Source organism: Haliotis rubra, unplaced genomic scaffold (genome assembly GCF_003918875.1).
Source record: "Haliotis rubra isolate DU_JTF1 unplaced genomic scaffold, ASM391887v1 Scf32, whole genome shotgun sequence".
Taxonomy (NCBI): domain Eukaryota; kingdom Metazoa; phylum Mollusca; class Gastropoda; order Lepetellida; family Haliotidae; genus Haliotis; species Haliotis rubra.
The window spans coordinates 3535178-3549369 of NW_025766991.1; the positions used below are offsets into that span (position 1 = coordinate 3535178).

Sequence of the window (14192 nt, forward strand, 5' to 3'; positions counted from 1 at the left end):
TACATGCAGGATTTGAAATGAATAATTATTTCTTCTGGATCGGAAATCATGATTATTCATGAAAGGGGCTCAGTGAGGACTAATCTTGCACTCTCTTCCGTCTGACATTAACTCTGTTGAACATTAACTCTATCGTTATAAACATCAAATGCATGGTTCGACAGTTATTATCTTGTGTAAAGTTGTAGTGCTGGACTACAGGTATTGTCAGGTTTAAGTGATACTCCATTCCTTTCATTTTCTTGTTTAAATTATTCCACCTGTTTCATGACTTAGAAAAAAAACAGTGGTTAATATTATGAGCAGCCCACTGCAGGCAGCCTCACTACCTGATCCACTTAAGACACCTCTCGACAAGCTAATAGGTTACACTGGATCAAAGCCATGCCATCAAAACCATAGGGCCTAGCCACAAGGGAATGATGGACATTTGGGTAGCTGAGTGGTTAAAGCATTTGCTTGTCACACCGAAGTTCCCGGTTCGATTTCCAACATGGGTACAATGTGTGAAGCCAATTTCTGGTGTCTCCCTACCGTGACATTGCTGGAATATTGCTAAAAGCTGTGTAAAAGCATACTCACTCACTCACTCATAAGGGGACGAGGACACCAAGAATGGGCCTTTACCCATGTGGTTAAACATGGACAGACTAACATATTCTTTCCTAAAGACATTTTCCGCAGCTGCTCATTTTATATTCATATAGAATAGAGCTGATTCGACCCATTTTTCATTATAATCCTGATTGGTTTGGGTTTCAGCTGTATATGTTCTACAGTCAGTGGGACGAGCTGTGCTGTAATTACACTGAATACATCGTAAAGAATTAACAGAGGCTTCTCCCGCAAGGAGCAATGATACATAAACTTGTCTGAAATAAATTCCTGACTCAGTTGATTCAGCCCATAGTGTCTACCTATGCAAATGTCAGCTGTTCATATATGTGGATCATAATCAATCACTAATATTGATAACACAAACATTACTCCAACTAGAAGCATCACAAGAGTAGAAAGTCAGTTTGAGGAAGTGTAGGAAGCCTCACTAAGACAGTAATGGCCTCCGTTGTAAAAATGTAAATTCAAAGGGGTCCTTCACTTCCAAGACTTGTAAAATCAGCATGTGATGTATTTTTCTACATCAACAGAAAATCTCCATGTGGGTATCTATGGAGTAGCCTGATAGTTACACTGTTCAATTGTCACTGTGCAACCCAGGTTCAAATCTCCGCGTTTAATTTGTGGAGCACATTTTGTGTCTCCCAATGTGATGTTGGGGGATTACTGCCTCAAATACACTCACTCACTCACACAGTGGAAGTCATTGTTTTCATTGATCTCGAACTATCAACATTCTTTCACCACCCACACATAATATACAGCCTTGTACTAGAATAGGGATGCCAAACTGACAAGCTTCCAGATTTTAATAACCCACCTCGTTCACAATGCTTGTCTTCTTCCATTTAAGTACACTAGAAGCAGGTGTCATGTTATGCCAACAACAAAACAATGTGCTATTTTTAACATCTTGTCTGGCTCAGGGCAACTTTAACAAACCAACACATCAAACTCACTTAATGTGCCGAGCCTAAAAATAGACATGACATTTGCTGGAACATGCATGAACATCTTACAATGGGCATTTCAAAATGAGATCCATTACACAGAGTGATCACAAAGCTGAGACTGTAGTATGACTTATAGTACAGAGACTTACCACAGTAGATGATTAACTGTGTGAAACAAAACCTCATCTCTTATAAATGATATAGATAATTTGATATACTGTACATATCTTCACATAACTCAATCGACAACTAATATGTCAGATATCACATGGTTTATATTTCAGACATCAGCACATCTAATCAAATTGTCAGACACTGTTATAAACACCATAAACATGAATTCTTCCACATTTCCTACATATGAAATATACTGTGTTATACATGAGATATACTGACTAACTGACTGAGTTTGGTTTTACGCCACTTTTAGCAATATTCCAGCAACATCACGGCGGGGGACACCAGAAATGGGCTTCACACATTGTACCCATGTGGGGATTCGAACCCGGGTCTTCGGCATGACGAGCCAACGCTTTAACCATTAGACTACCCCACCGCCCCCATAAATGAAACATAATTCTTGACACCTGACACTGTACTAAACAGCTGAGTTCTTCCTGCATAACTTTTGTTTTCAACAGAAAATATATGGTGAGTGAGTTAAGATTTCTAGTCACATTGGCAGCATTTCAGCCATATGGTGATAAGTTATTCATTCATGAGAAGATATACCTGATCTCACCTCCTTCCTCTCTTCTGACAAAGAGATGCCTGAGAAATATTTCATTTTTATGAAGCTTTTTATTTATCCTACCACACACATTCCTTTCAAGGAACTTGACTACAGCTTAATGAAAGAATCAATTAACATATTAACTGTAACAAATTGGCAAAAGAACCTTGTGACTTGGTAAACACTCCCAGTTGTTCTATTTTTGCAAACTGTATAAAAAAACACTGAAATACATCCATGTTTACTACATTAGTATTTCGCATCATGGAGTAGACTTTCTAAGCTTGAAACAATGTGATCCTGAAACACTTACATATTTGGCAACTTCGAAGATGTCCACTATTTTGTTGGATGTTGTATGGTAACAATGCTTGGGCAACAGACACATTATATCCCTACACGGAAAGCAGGTTGCAAATAGTTTCACTATTTGAAATACAGGAAACAGTTACTCAATTCAAAATTTCAATTAAACTTTTCACTGAAGTAAGCATTGCCATCAAGATAACAATATGGATGCTTTTGAAAAATGCAGTCAACCAATATTTTGCAAACGTATTGCGATATGCATTCATTAGTATTTCCCAGCATGGTATACCATGAAAGATATGGCTTACCGTCTTTCGATATTTCTCAATACCACAACAAATTAGAGACTCCATATTACACAAAACCAGCATCCCGAAGGCTTCAACATGATACAGAACAAGTAATGACCAACGATGTACTCACGCCAGCATATCCCTCTGGACTGCGACACCATCGGACCCCAATCATAATTCTAATGATACTTTCCTGACAACATAATAATGATTATCAAACACTGCAATCTCTACAAGCACATATTGTAATACTCACAAAAGCCACAATGACTCAACAGGGAGTCAATTATCTTCAGCTGAACATAAAAATCAGTCTACTTCCACAAGATAAATTCAACAATTCAGACACAACTATTTCAACCATGACAGGGACAAGTCATGAGTGACATCTTCTCCGCCTAATCAACAGTGTCATATGTGAGATGCTGCTTTCACTATTTGCTTAAGCATGGAAACTATTTGAAGAATGACGGAAATATTTAAAGCAACATTCAGCCAACTGAGAAATAACACTGTGATGTCTCTTCATCAAACAGGAGGTTCAGAACATTTCATTAACTCATGAATTGTAATAGAAAACAAAATGTACTAAGTTCACATAAGTGATAAACCTGGAAGCATTTGAACTGACAAGTTTTCCATCAAACATAGCAGCCAGATATTTATTTTATTTGTTACTTTAGTTGACATAAAAGCATTTTATTACCAGTAAACACGGAGACACAATGAACGCACAACATGAGGTACACCATAATTACTGCCAGTACAAACTGAAGCTGTACTGTCTGTCAGTGATGATTACAATGGATACCAATTCCCACAGCAGGAAGTCACTATCTCTGACACAATAATGTCATAAAGATGTTGTCATCAGTCTAAGGGGTGGTGACAAATGCCATACCAGTTTGGGCACCACAATAAGCTTGGTAACTGTAAAGCACAAATAACCCCTTGTTCTCACCTGTATATTATTACTATTAGGTTGACTATTTCTTGTTTGCCATGTGCATTATGTACATGTGTACAAGTTAAGATACTGAAATAGGGAGTATAGATGTCCACGGACCAGCTGTTTGTGAACTGCTTTTTAACCTAATGTGAGCACTTAACCAAGTTGAGGGATGTGTGAACCCTAGACTTGCGCAAGTCTCTAAGGTAATAATAAATAGTTTAAATGATAATTTCTATAAATTATAACGGACTGGTGTACTGTCCACTTATCTAGACTTGCTTCTTTAAAGGATAGAATTACTATACACCAATGGGCTTAGCATTCAGTACAGTCTTGGAACCCTAATGAGATTATTTCCACCATTTATAACTTAGATGGTGTTTTTTCGTTCATCAAGCTCAACACACAGAATATATTTCCATGAAAATCTTTCAAATTACATGTTCAGAAACAAAGACTTATATTAATCTACAATATCTCTATATCCATGAATATCTCTTAGATGATAGTAATATAATTAAACTGAATATATTTTAGCTACAGGACTGCTTTAACTGGCAGTATACATGACCTGAAGGTATGTTCAAAATGCTACAAATAATTTCAGTTTTAAGTTAATACATATCTGTTGCATTAGCCAAATGGTACAATTAATGCATGGAATTCCTACCCCTTCTTTTGTAGCCCCATCAATGAAGCAAGTAGGCTGAGTTCTGGCAATATAATTACCTAATTGTAGATGTAGTGCTAATTCCCAATATATACCAACTTGTCTGTAAACAGCTAACGACCCCACAAACAACGCATGGTGTGCATTTGATGATCTCAAGGGCCTAGGGGTGAAATTCTTCATTTCCAGAATGATAATAAAGCTGTCAGTTTGATTGGCAGATGGTGTGTGTTTCAGCTGTGCCCTGAAATCTGGAAACTTTGGGTGGGGGGATACTCTGACCTTCACCCTCCGCCATCAGTGGAGAAACTTAATTGAGATATCATAGCAAGTCATTTGTTTTAGGTTACTTCTGTCTTGTATCTACAGGAGCAGCAGAAATTGACAGCAATCTAAGTATTTCAAATGTTCTTGTGTATTGTAACTCATAAGGGACACATTTCTATGAAATTTATCACAACTGCTATGAGATAGAGAGAGAGAGAGAGAGAGAGAGAGAGAGAGAGAGAGAGAGAGAGAGAGAGAGAGATGTGGATGTGTTATACATGTATATGCCAATCCACCTAGAAACCATGTATAACAGTGTAACATGGAATTATACAACTCACACACGGTCATGCCAACACCGAGCCAACCAGTCCTTGTCATATTTCCCTTAATGTCCAGCAACAACATCTTTCAACAAGTAACATCTTTCGGTTCTACGCTGCCAGAGGATCAAACCACCAACCATCAGCTTTCCAGGCAAGCACTCTTTCCACCAGACCACCAAGTCAGAGCATGCACAATAAACTATTTACGTAATTTCTGCCTCTAACGATGTAAGGAAGAAAAATCAAAGTAAATGCAGGGATATGATGGCCTTTGCATATTCATTTTTCAGTGGTACTCGCTGTTCAAGATAAAACAAAAACACACAGAACACATGATACATGCCAAATACTTGAATGGTTTTCTAAAACTAAAAGGCCTAATCAGCTTTTAGAAGGCACAATGACAGATGATTAAAACTGTTTTTCTTTATAAGCACACACAACCCACCCATCCTAGACTTCAACACACACTTTGGCACTGACATGCTAAATGACTCCTAATTACCTCGATTACGATATACAGTTTTATTTCCTCATCATCTGATAACAAGTTTGTCTGGAGCATGTATTAATTACATGAGGCATGCACTGCAGCTGTTTGTATGAGTGACAGTACCATTTACTGGTCCTGGAAATGGTAGATCTTGTTTTATGTGGCATATTTTGAAATGGGACAACTGTTCTATAAAGCGAGAGATTAAGAAATTTGCTGTTTCCCTACAGCAAAACAAATAACTTTTAAATTGAGGTGTTCCAACAACATTTAATCTCAGTCAACTTATTGTAATACCTTAAAAAACGATACAGAATTATATGTTCAACTTTGTTGAACATTTCTAATATGAGCAGTGAGTAGTTGCTTTTGAAAATGTTTCCAAGAATAATATTTTAAAACCCTTTTGATGATACAGTGGTTACAAAAATTAAACCTAAATCATATGAACATGCCGCATCGTATTAAAATATGTCTTCAGGGTAAATATCAGTTATTTGCTAACATCACTGCTATAAATAGAAACAGGATGCGATTTGGGTGATAAAGATGTTTTTCAGTATAAAGATTTAGAAAAGTCTAAGCATGCAAGCACTTTCAATCTCATATCCATTTACTCAACTAGTCCAACTATGTAAAAAGATTTCAGATCTTAGTTGGGGTTTTCATCACCTAGCCCCTACCTTTGTTCTTGAGGGCTAGGGATATATTGAGATAGTATGCATCATTGCATGGTGTATGAGAACATATTACATACTGATAATGTATGGCACCATCACTGGCGTTTATTTGCGAACAACAAATAATCTACATAGTCATGGTGAAGACCAGTTAATCTGGAAACATCATTTCCCATTTGCAGTTTATATGGTAAATGTTTTGGCAAGTATCCCCCTCCAAATGTTCTATATTTTGACCACCTTTGGTGCCAAGAGAGAGAGCATTTTTGTCTTCATTTATTGCATCCTGTATTGTTACTGATATGTTCAATATTTATCATGTCGAAGCCACTGCGATTCAAAAACAATTAGACATATTTTTTCACATGTGTCTTTTTGGACAGTTGGGTAGGAGGATATGGATGGAAGTCTTTCCAATGTTTTAGTTAAATTTCGAAAACATATTCCAGCTATTGATCATCTCGGGAACTGAGACTAATGCTTCATCAGCCACATGCAAAGTTATTTTTATACATTTTCCAACAGTATTCATACAAGACAAATAGGCCTTCAAACAAAATCCTTTACGTCTTATAACATCAAATCTGGTCAAATTCTTGCTTATGTCAGCCTTCTCCACCTCTTGTCATACTTCTCTAAATTCGCGGCTTGATGCTGGTATAAAGACGGATATACCACCAATTTATTTCAACAACAGATCAAAATATGCCGTTCGAATCTATCACAGTTTGAATTATCGCTCAGATTGAATAAAAGAAAGACATTCGCCAGATTCATCTCTGTCAGTGTCCACAATAGGCCCACAGGTGTTTGAACTGACAGGTAGAAACCTACCTGAGCGTGACAACACTGAACTGCTCCTTCCAACAAGATCAGGTAACACGTAAATATATATTATCCCCGCAGATATGTCTTTGATGTAAGAAAGAAAACATGACGGTATCTTCAAACACCAACAAAAATAAACATGATTTGTAACTTCAGGAAGTGAGAACGACACATTCCTGCCCCGTCTCCTACAACCACTGACTTCGGGTCGGCGCTTTCTCACCTTCATTTCATAATCAAAACGAGCAGACATACCATGTAAACAAATATTTTCGAAGTGCACCTGTGCGATTATTGTGATCTCCGAATGCCCGTCCGTTTCGAAGCGCACCTTTGCTATTGCTATCGAAGTCAAATGTACGCGGCTCAAACTAAACCCTGCCCGACACACTTGTGGACAAGACATCTGCCCCTCAGTCGACCAAAATAAACCCCTTCAAATACGTCATTTATGTCCAAATAAAGTTTGCCACCAATTATTGAGTTAATAAACTTACCATAAATCGGTGTCAACTAAGAAGATTCTTTTCTGATATGTTGAACACAGCGATAGTATTCCGAATATTTTGGAACAAGCACGTTAGCGAGTACAGAGCAAGTCACGTGACACAACTCATGACGTCAGCTCGAGCGACTCCCAGCAGGAACTATTTCAAGCACGTCAAGCCAGACTAGCTACACGAGATCTATAAATAACATAAATTGCTGGTGCTCTCTCAGATCCTCGGTAGTATAGTGGTCAGTATCCCCGCCTGTCACGCGGGAGACCCGGGTTCAATTCCCGGCCGGGGAGAAACTTTTTAATAATTTTTTTATTGCAAATTAATGCACCACCCCTCTGTGCCAGACTATGAAACTGATAATAAAACTGTAAAACATCATAAACTAATGATGTCTTTGGAAGTCTACAAGATGAATTTCAACCTGTTTCAGTTTTTGTCGGTTTTTATTCCAGCAAAATCAGGTTAAAAGCCTGTCAACCAAGCATGGTTGTATTCAGAGACAATGGTTACAAAGACTGTCAAATGAGTAGTGTATAAGAGATTTCAGGTAATATCGACAGTGACCATAAACCTGATTTTTTTGTAACATTTTTCTTCTCATCTGACTGGGTGAATATAAAAAGCATTGGTTTTCCTTTTCTCCAAATTTCAGTTGATAAGAGTGTATTTCCATGCAGAGCCTGTGTTGACGCCAGTGCTCTGACTTCAAGTGATTTGTAAAGAAAAATTAGCATTAACATTTATAAACGTATAACACATTGTGGGTTGATAGTTTTATAGCACTAGTTTTATGTCCTGGTGCTCATTTGCCAGTCACACCTTCACAAAGTGATAGGAAACAGATCAAATACATCATCTGCTGTAACATTTTCTTTGACCCTAAGCAACATAATTCATAATCCAGTGACAAATGTGTGGACAATTATTTGCAAGCAGCTGTGTTAACGAATTCCAGAAATCTTTTATTTCATGGGGAGAGTTACAAGTACACAATGTGTCATATTTTAATTTTAATAAAATATTTATGGTTATGATCTTGTGAAGAAATATAACTGAAACCATCTAATTTGTCCATCCTGAGATTATTTATATACTTTGAGAAAAATGCTTTCCCACTTCCAAATATATTTTCCCATTTAGTTTTGAATTACATGTGAGATTATACTAAAGCATAAAATAATCTTTGAAGGCAAGTAGGTAGAACACAGCTTCTTTAAGGATGTGCCCCATAAATGCTTGGGCGTAAATATTTTCTTAAAAATCTGCAGTTGTTATACTATTTTATTGAAAAGTCAGCAAGTAAGGTCCAGTTTTATGACATTCTGTTTGTCTGCCTGAAGTCAACTGAATGTAAGAATGACAGAGTTCACTCCCTTGCATGTGTGACAAAGTTGTTTGTACATGTATTTGTGTGTGATACATCACAACACAAACCTATGTCAGCTGTTGTACATCTTGTAATATTTAGCATTGTTTTGCCAATTTTTATTGTTTCAAGCTAATCTTCATTTAGGTTGTGACAAAAAAGAAACACATGATTTCATATGCTTTAATGATCTTTTTACATAGTTTACAAAAAACCCAACATAATTTGTACATGAAATGAGACTTGTATGCTTAGTTATATTCACAAACTATCCTGTACCTTGTCACCATAAACAAACAAACAAACAAGCATCAACAAAGCTATTATGATCTGATGTCATACATGATTAATCAAAATCTGTTTAACATGAAACCTATTTCACCTCCTAAGACTACATGGAAATGAATAAACGTTGTGCAGCCTGTGTAGAAATTATCTTCAAAAGCCAGTGTGGTATGTAAACCCAATACCCTCCAGATAGTCAGTGTTAGAAAGTCAGAAAAGGTGTTAGATATATTCACTGGTAGACAAACATTAGGCCCCAGCAATAGAGTTATGTTATTTAAAAAGTATATCTACACACACAATTATTATTTTATAGAAAAATTACAATGGAAACAATGCTAATGTAGACTTAGGTCGGATGATTTGTTTAATTCATTGTCATGACAATGGGAGACTGACTTATTCACTACTTGTAAACAATTCATTTTCATTCTGAAATGAGTCACCTGTTGTTGTAAATTGTAACTGAGGTGTTTATTACAAATTCTGCATTTCATGCCTTGAAACAACAACTCTGGCATTGTTCTTACTGAGGAGGTGAAGTTTTTTCTGAAATACTTTTACGAATGACACATTAAGCAGGGCTTGTATGTTGCCCTCTACATTGACTAGGCCATAAAGATTACAAGTAATATTGTTAATTTTTCACACACACAACCATGTTCATATGAATTGCCATACACTCACTGCATTACTTGAATCACCATTTGAATCACAAGATTTTATATGTATAGTGATGCTTGAATTTTTCATACATTTATTGCAAAACACAAATCACTATATATGTGAATAGCTATATGTTAACTGCCATAAAGCAAACATGAATCACCATATACTTATAGCAATATGGGAATCACCATGTACTTATAACAATATGTGAATCACCATATACTCATAGCAATATGGGAATCACAATGTACTTATGGCAATATGGGGATCACCATGTACTTATGGCAATATGGGAATCACCATGTACTTATGGCAATATGGGAATCATCATGTACACATAGCAATATCTGAAACACAATGTATTTATAGCAATATGGGAATCACCATGTACTTATAGCAATATAGGAATCACAATGTACTTATGGCAATATGGGAATCATCATGTACACATAGCAATATGTGAATCACAATGTATTTATAGCAATATGGGAATCACCATGTACTCATAGTAATATGTGAATCGCTATGTACTCATAGCAATATGGGAATCACCATGTACTCACACCAATCTGGGAATTGCTATGTACTCACAGCAATATGGGAATCACCATGTACTCATAGCAATCTGGGAATTGCTATTTACTCACAGCAGTATGGGAATCACCATGTACTCCTCACAACAATATTGGAATCACCATGTACTCATAGCAAAATGTGAATCGCTATATACTAATATTTATATGGGAATCACCATGTACTCATAATAATATGGGAATCACCATGTACTCATAGCAATATAGGAATCACCATGTACTCAGTAATATGGGAATCTCTATGTACTTACAACAATATGTTAATCACCATGTACTCATAGCAATATGGGAATCACCATGTATTCAGCAATATGGGAATTGCTATGTACTCACAGCAATATGGGAATCACCATGTACTCACAGCAATATGGAATCACCATGTACTTATAGCAATATCGGAATCACCATGTACTCATAGCAATATGGAAATCACCATGTACTTATAGCAATATGGAATCACCATGTACTTATAGCAATATCGGAATCACCATGTACTCATAGCAATATCGGAATCACCATGTACACATAGCAATATGGAAATCACCATGTTGTTATGGCAATATGGGAATCACCATGTACTTATGGCAATATGGGAATCACCATGTACACATAGCAATATGGGAATCACAATGTACTTATGGCAATATGGGGATCACCATGTACTTATGGCAATATGGAAATCACCATGTTGTTATGGCAATATGGGGATCACCATGTACACATAGCAATATGGGAATCACAATGTACTTATGGCAATATAGGAATCACAATGTACTTATGGCAATATGGGAATCACCATGTACTTATGGCAATATAGGAATCACAATGTACTTATGGCAATATGGGAATCACCATGTACACATAGCAATATGGGAATCACAATGTACTTATGGCAATATGGGGATCACCATGTACTTATGGCAATATGGGAATCACAATGTACTTATGGCAATATGGGGATCACCATGTACTTATGGCAATATAGGAATCACAATGTACTTATGGCAATATGGGAATCACCATGTACTTATAGCAATATAGGAATCACAATGTACTTATGGCAATATGGGAATCACCATGTACACATAGCAATATGGGAATCACAATGTACTTATGGCAATATGGGGATCACCATGTACTTATGGCAATATGGGAATCACCATGTACTTATGGCAATATGGGAATCACCATGTACTTATGGCAATATGGGAATCACCATGTACACATAGCAATATGGGAATCACAATGTACTTATGGCAATATGGAAATCACCATGTTGTTATGGCAATATGGGGATCACCATGTACACATAGCAATATGGGAATCACAATGTACTTATGGCAATATGGGAATCACCATGTACACATAGCAATATGGGAATCACAATGTACTTATGGCAATATGGGGATCACCATGTACTTATGGCAATATGGGAATCACCATGTACTTATGGCAATATGGGAATCATCATGTACACATAGCAATATGGGAATCACAATGTACTTATGGCAATATGGGGATCACCATGTACTTATGGCAATATGGGAATCACCATGTACTTATGGCAATATGGGAATCATCATGTACACATAGCAATATCTGAAACACAATGTATTTATAGCAATATGGGAATCACCATGTACTTATAGCAATATAGGAATCACAATGTACTTATGGCAATATGGAAATCACCATGTACTTATGGCAATATGGGAATCACCATGTTGTTATGGCAATATGGGAATCACCGTGTACTTATGGCAATATGGGGATCACCATGTACTTATGGCAATATGGGAATCACCATGTACTTATGGCAATATGGGAATCATCATGTACACATAGCAATATGGGAATCACAATGTACTTATGGCAATATGGGGATCACCATGTACTTATGGCAAAATGGGAATCACCATGTACTTATGGCAATATGGGAATCATCATGTACACATAGCAATATCTGAAACACAATGTATTTATAGCAATATGGGAATCACCATGTACTTATAGCAATATAGGAATCACAATGTACTTATGGCAATATGGGAATCATCATGTACACATAGCAATATGTGAATCACAATGTATTTATAGCAATATGGGAATCACCATGTACTCATAGTAATATGTGAATCGCTATGTACTCATAGCAATATGGGAATCACCATGTACTCATAGCAATCTGGGAATTGCTATTTACTCACAGCAATATGGGAATCACCATGTACTCCTCACAACAATATTGGAATCACCATGTACTCATAGCAAAATGTGAATCGCTATATACTAATATTTATATGGGAATCACCATGTACTCATAATAATATGGGAATCACCATGTACTCATAGCAATATAGGAATCACTATGTACTCAGTAATATGGGAATCGCTATGTACTTACAACAATATGTTAATCACCATGTACTCATAGCAATATGGGAATCACCATGTATTCAGCAATATGGGAATTGCTATGTACTCACAGCAATATGGGAATCACCATGTACTCACAGCAATATGGAATCACCATGTACTTATAGCAATATGGAAATCACCATGTACTTATAGCAATATGGGAATCACCATGTACTCACAGCAATATGGAATCACCATGTACTTATAGCAATATCGGAATCACCATGTACTCATAGCAATATGGAAATCACCATGTACTTATAGCAATATGGGAATCACCATGTTGTTATAGCAATATAAGAATCACAATGTACTTATGGCAATATGGGAATCATCATGTACACATAGCAATATGTGAATCACAATGTATTTATAGCAATATGGGAATCACCATGTACTCATAGTAATATGTGAATCGCTATGTACTCATAGCAATATGGGAATCACCATGTACTCACACCAATCTGGGAATTGCTATGTACTCACAGCAATATGGGAATCACCATGTACTCACAGCAATATGGGAATCACCATGTACTCCTCACAACAATATTGGAATCACCATGTACTCATAGCAAAATGTGAATCGCTATATACTCATATTTATATGGGAATCACCATGTACTCACACCAATCTGGGAATTGCTATGTACTCACACCAATATGGGAATCACCATGTACTCACAGCAATATGGGAATCACCATGTACTCCTCACAACAATATTGGAATCACCATGTACTCATAGCAAAATGTGAATCGCTATATACTCATATTTATATGGGAATCACCATGTACTCATAGCAATATGGGAATCACTATGTACTCACAGCAACATGTGAATCACCATGTACTCAGCAATATGGGAATCACCATATATGATACACATATGATACATCTACAATGTTCAGCAATACACATACTGCCATACACGATACATACATAATATGGATAACATTGAAATTTTAGATTAGTGATTACAAACAAAAAGTAAAGAAGCCATAAGCATGATAAAGAATCAAAATGATGTAATGCACATTGTTATTTCTCAATACTGAATATTGACAGCAGAGTTACTTATCTTTGACGAACACAAAACCTGTCACTATCAGCTATTTCCTTTTGAAAGGATATAAGTAATTTGCTCACATGATCCATTGTCTTCGTCAGCTGATGAATGTCAATACATACAACTTCAACCCTTCAAAAATGTACACCATAACAAAATATCACTTATA

General features: G+C 36.5%; 1 protein-coding gene and 1 non-coding gene across 6 annotated transcripts in view; one reads left to right on the plus strand and one right to left on the minus strand.

The window, feature by feature from the left end:
• LOC124283726 (signal-induced proliferation-associated 1-like protein 1) overlaps positions 1–7721 on the minus strand; it is a 108603-nt gene extending 100882 nt beyond the window's left edge. For 4 of the 5 annotated variants that reach the window (XM_046719749.1, XM_046719750.1, XM_046719751.1 and 1 more), the window contains exon 1: positions 7620–7721. The gene's annotated coding sequence lies outside the window, so the exon portion shown is untranslated. Of the gene's footprint in view, positions 1–7377; positions 7395–7619 lie in introns of those variants that run through there. The other variant, XM_046719748.1, reaches the window with a different exon arrangement.
• A 122-nt stretch (positions 7722–7843) lies between these two features.
• Positions 7844–7915, plus strand: Trnad-guc. The gene has a single exon. It is a non-coding gene; the product is annotated as a tRNA-Asp (tRNA).
• Positions 7916–14192: the final 6277 nt, after the last annotated feature.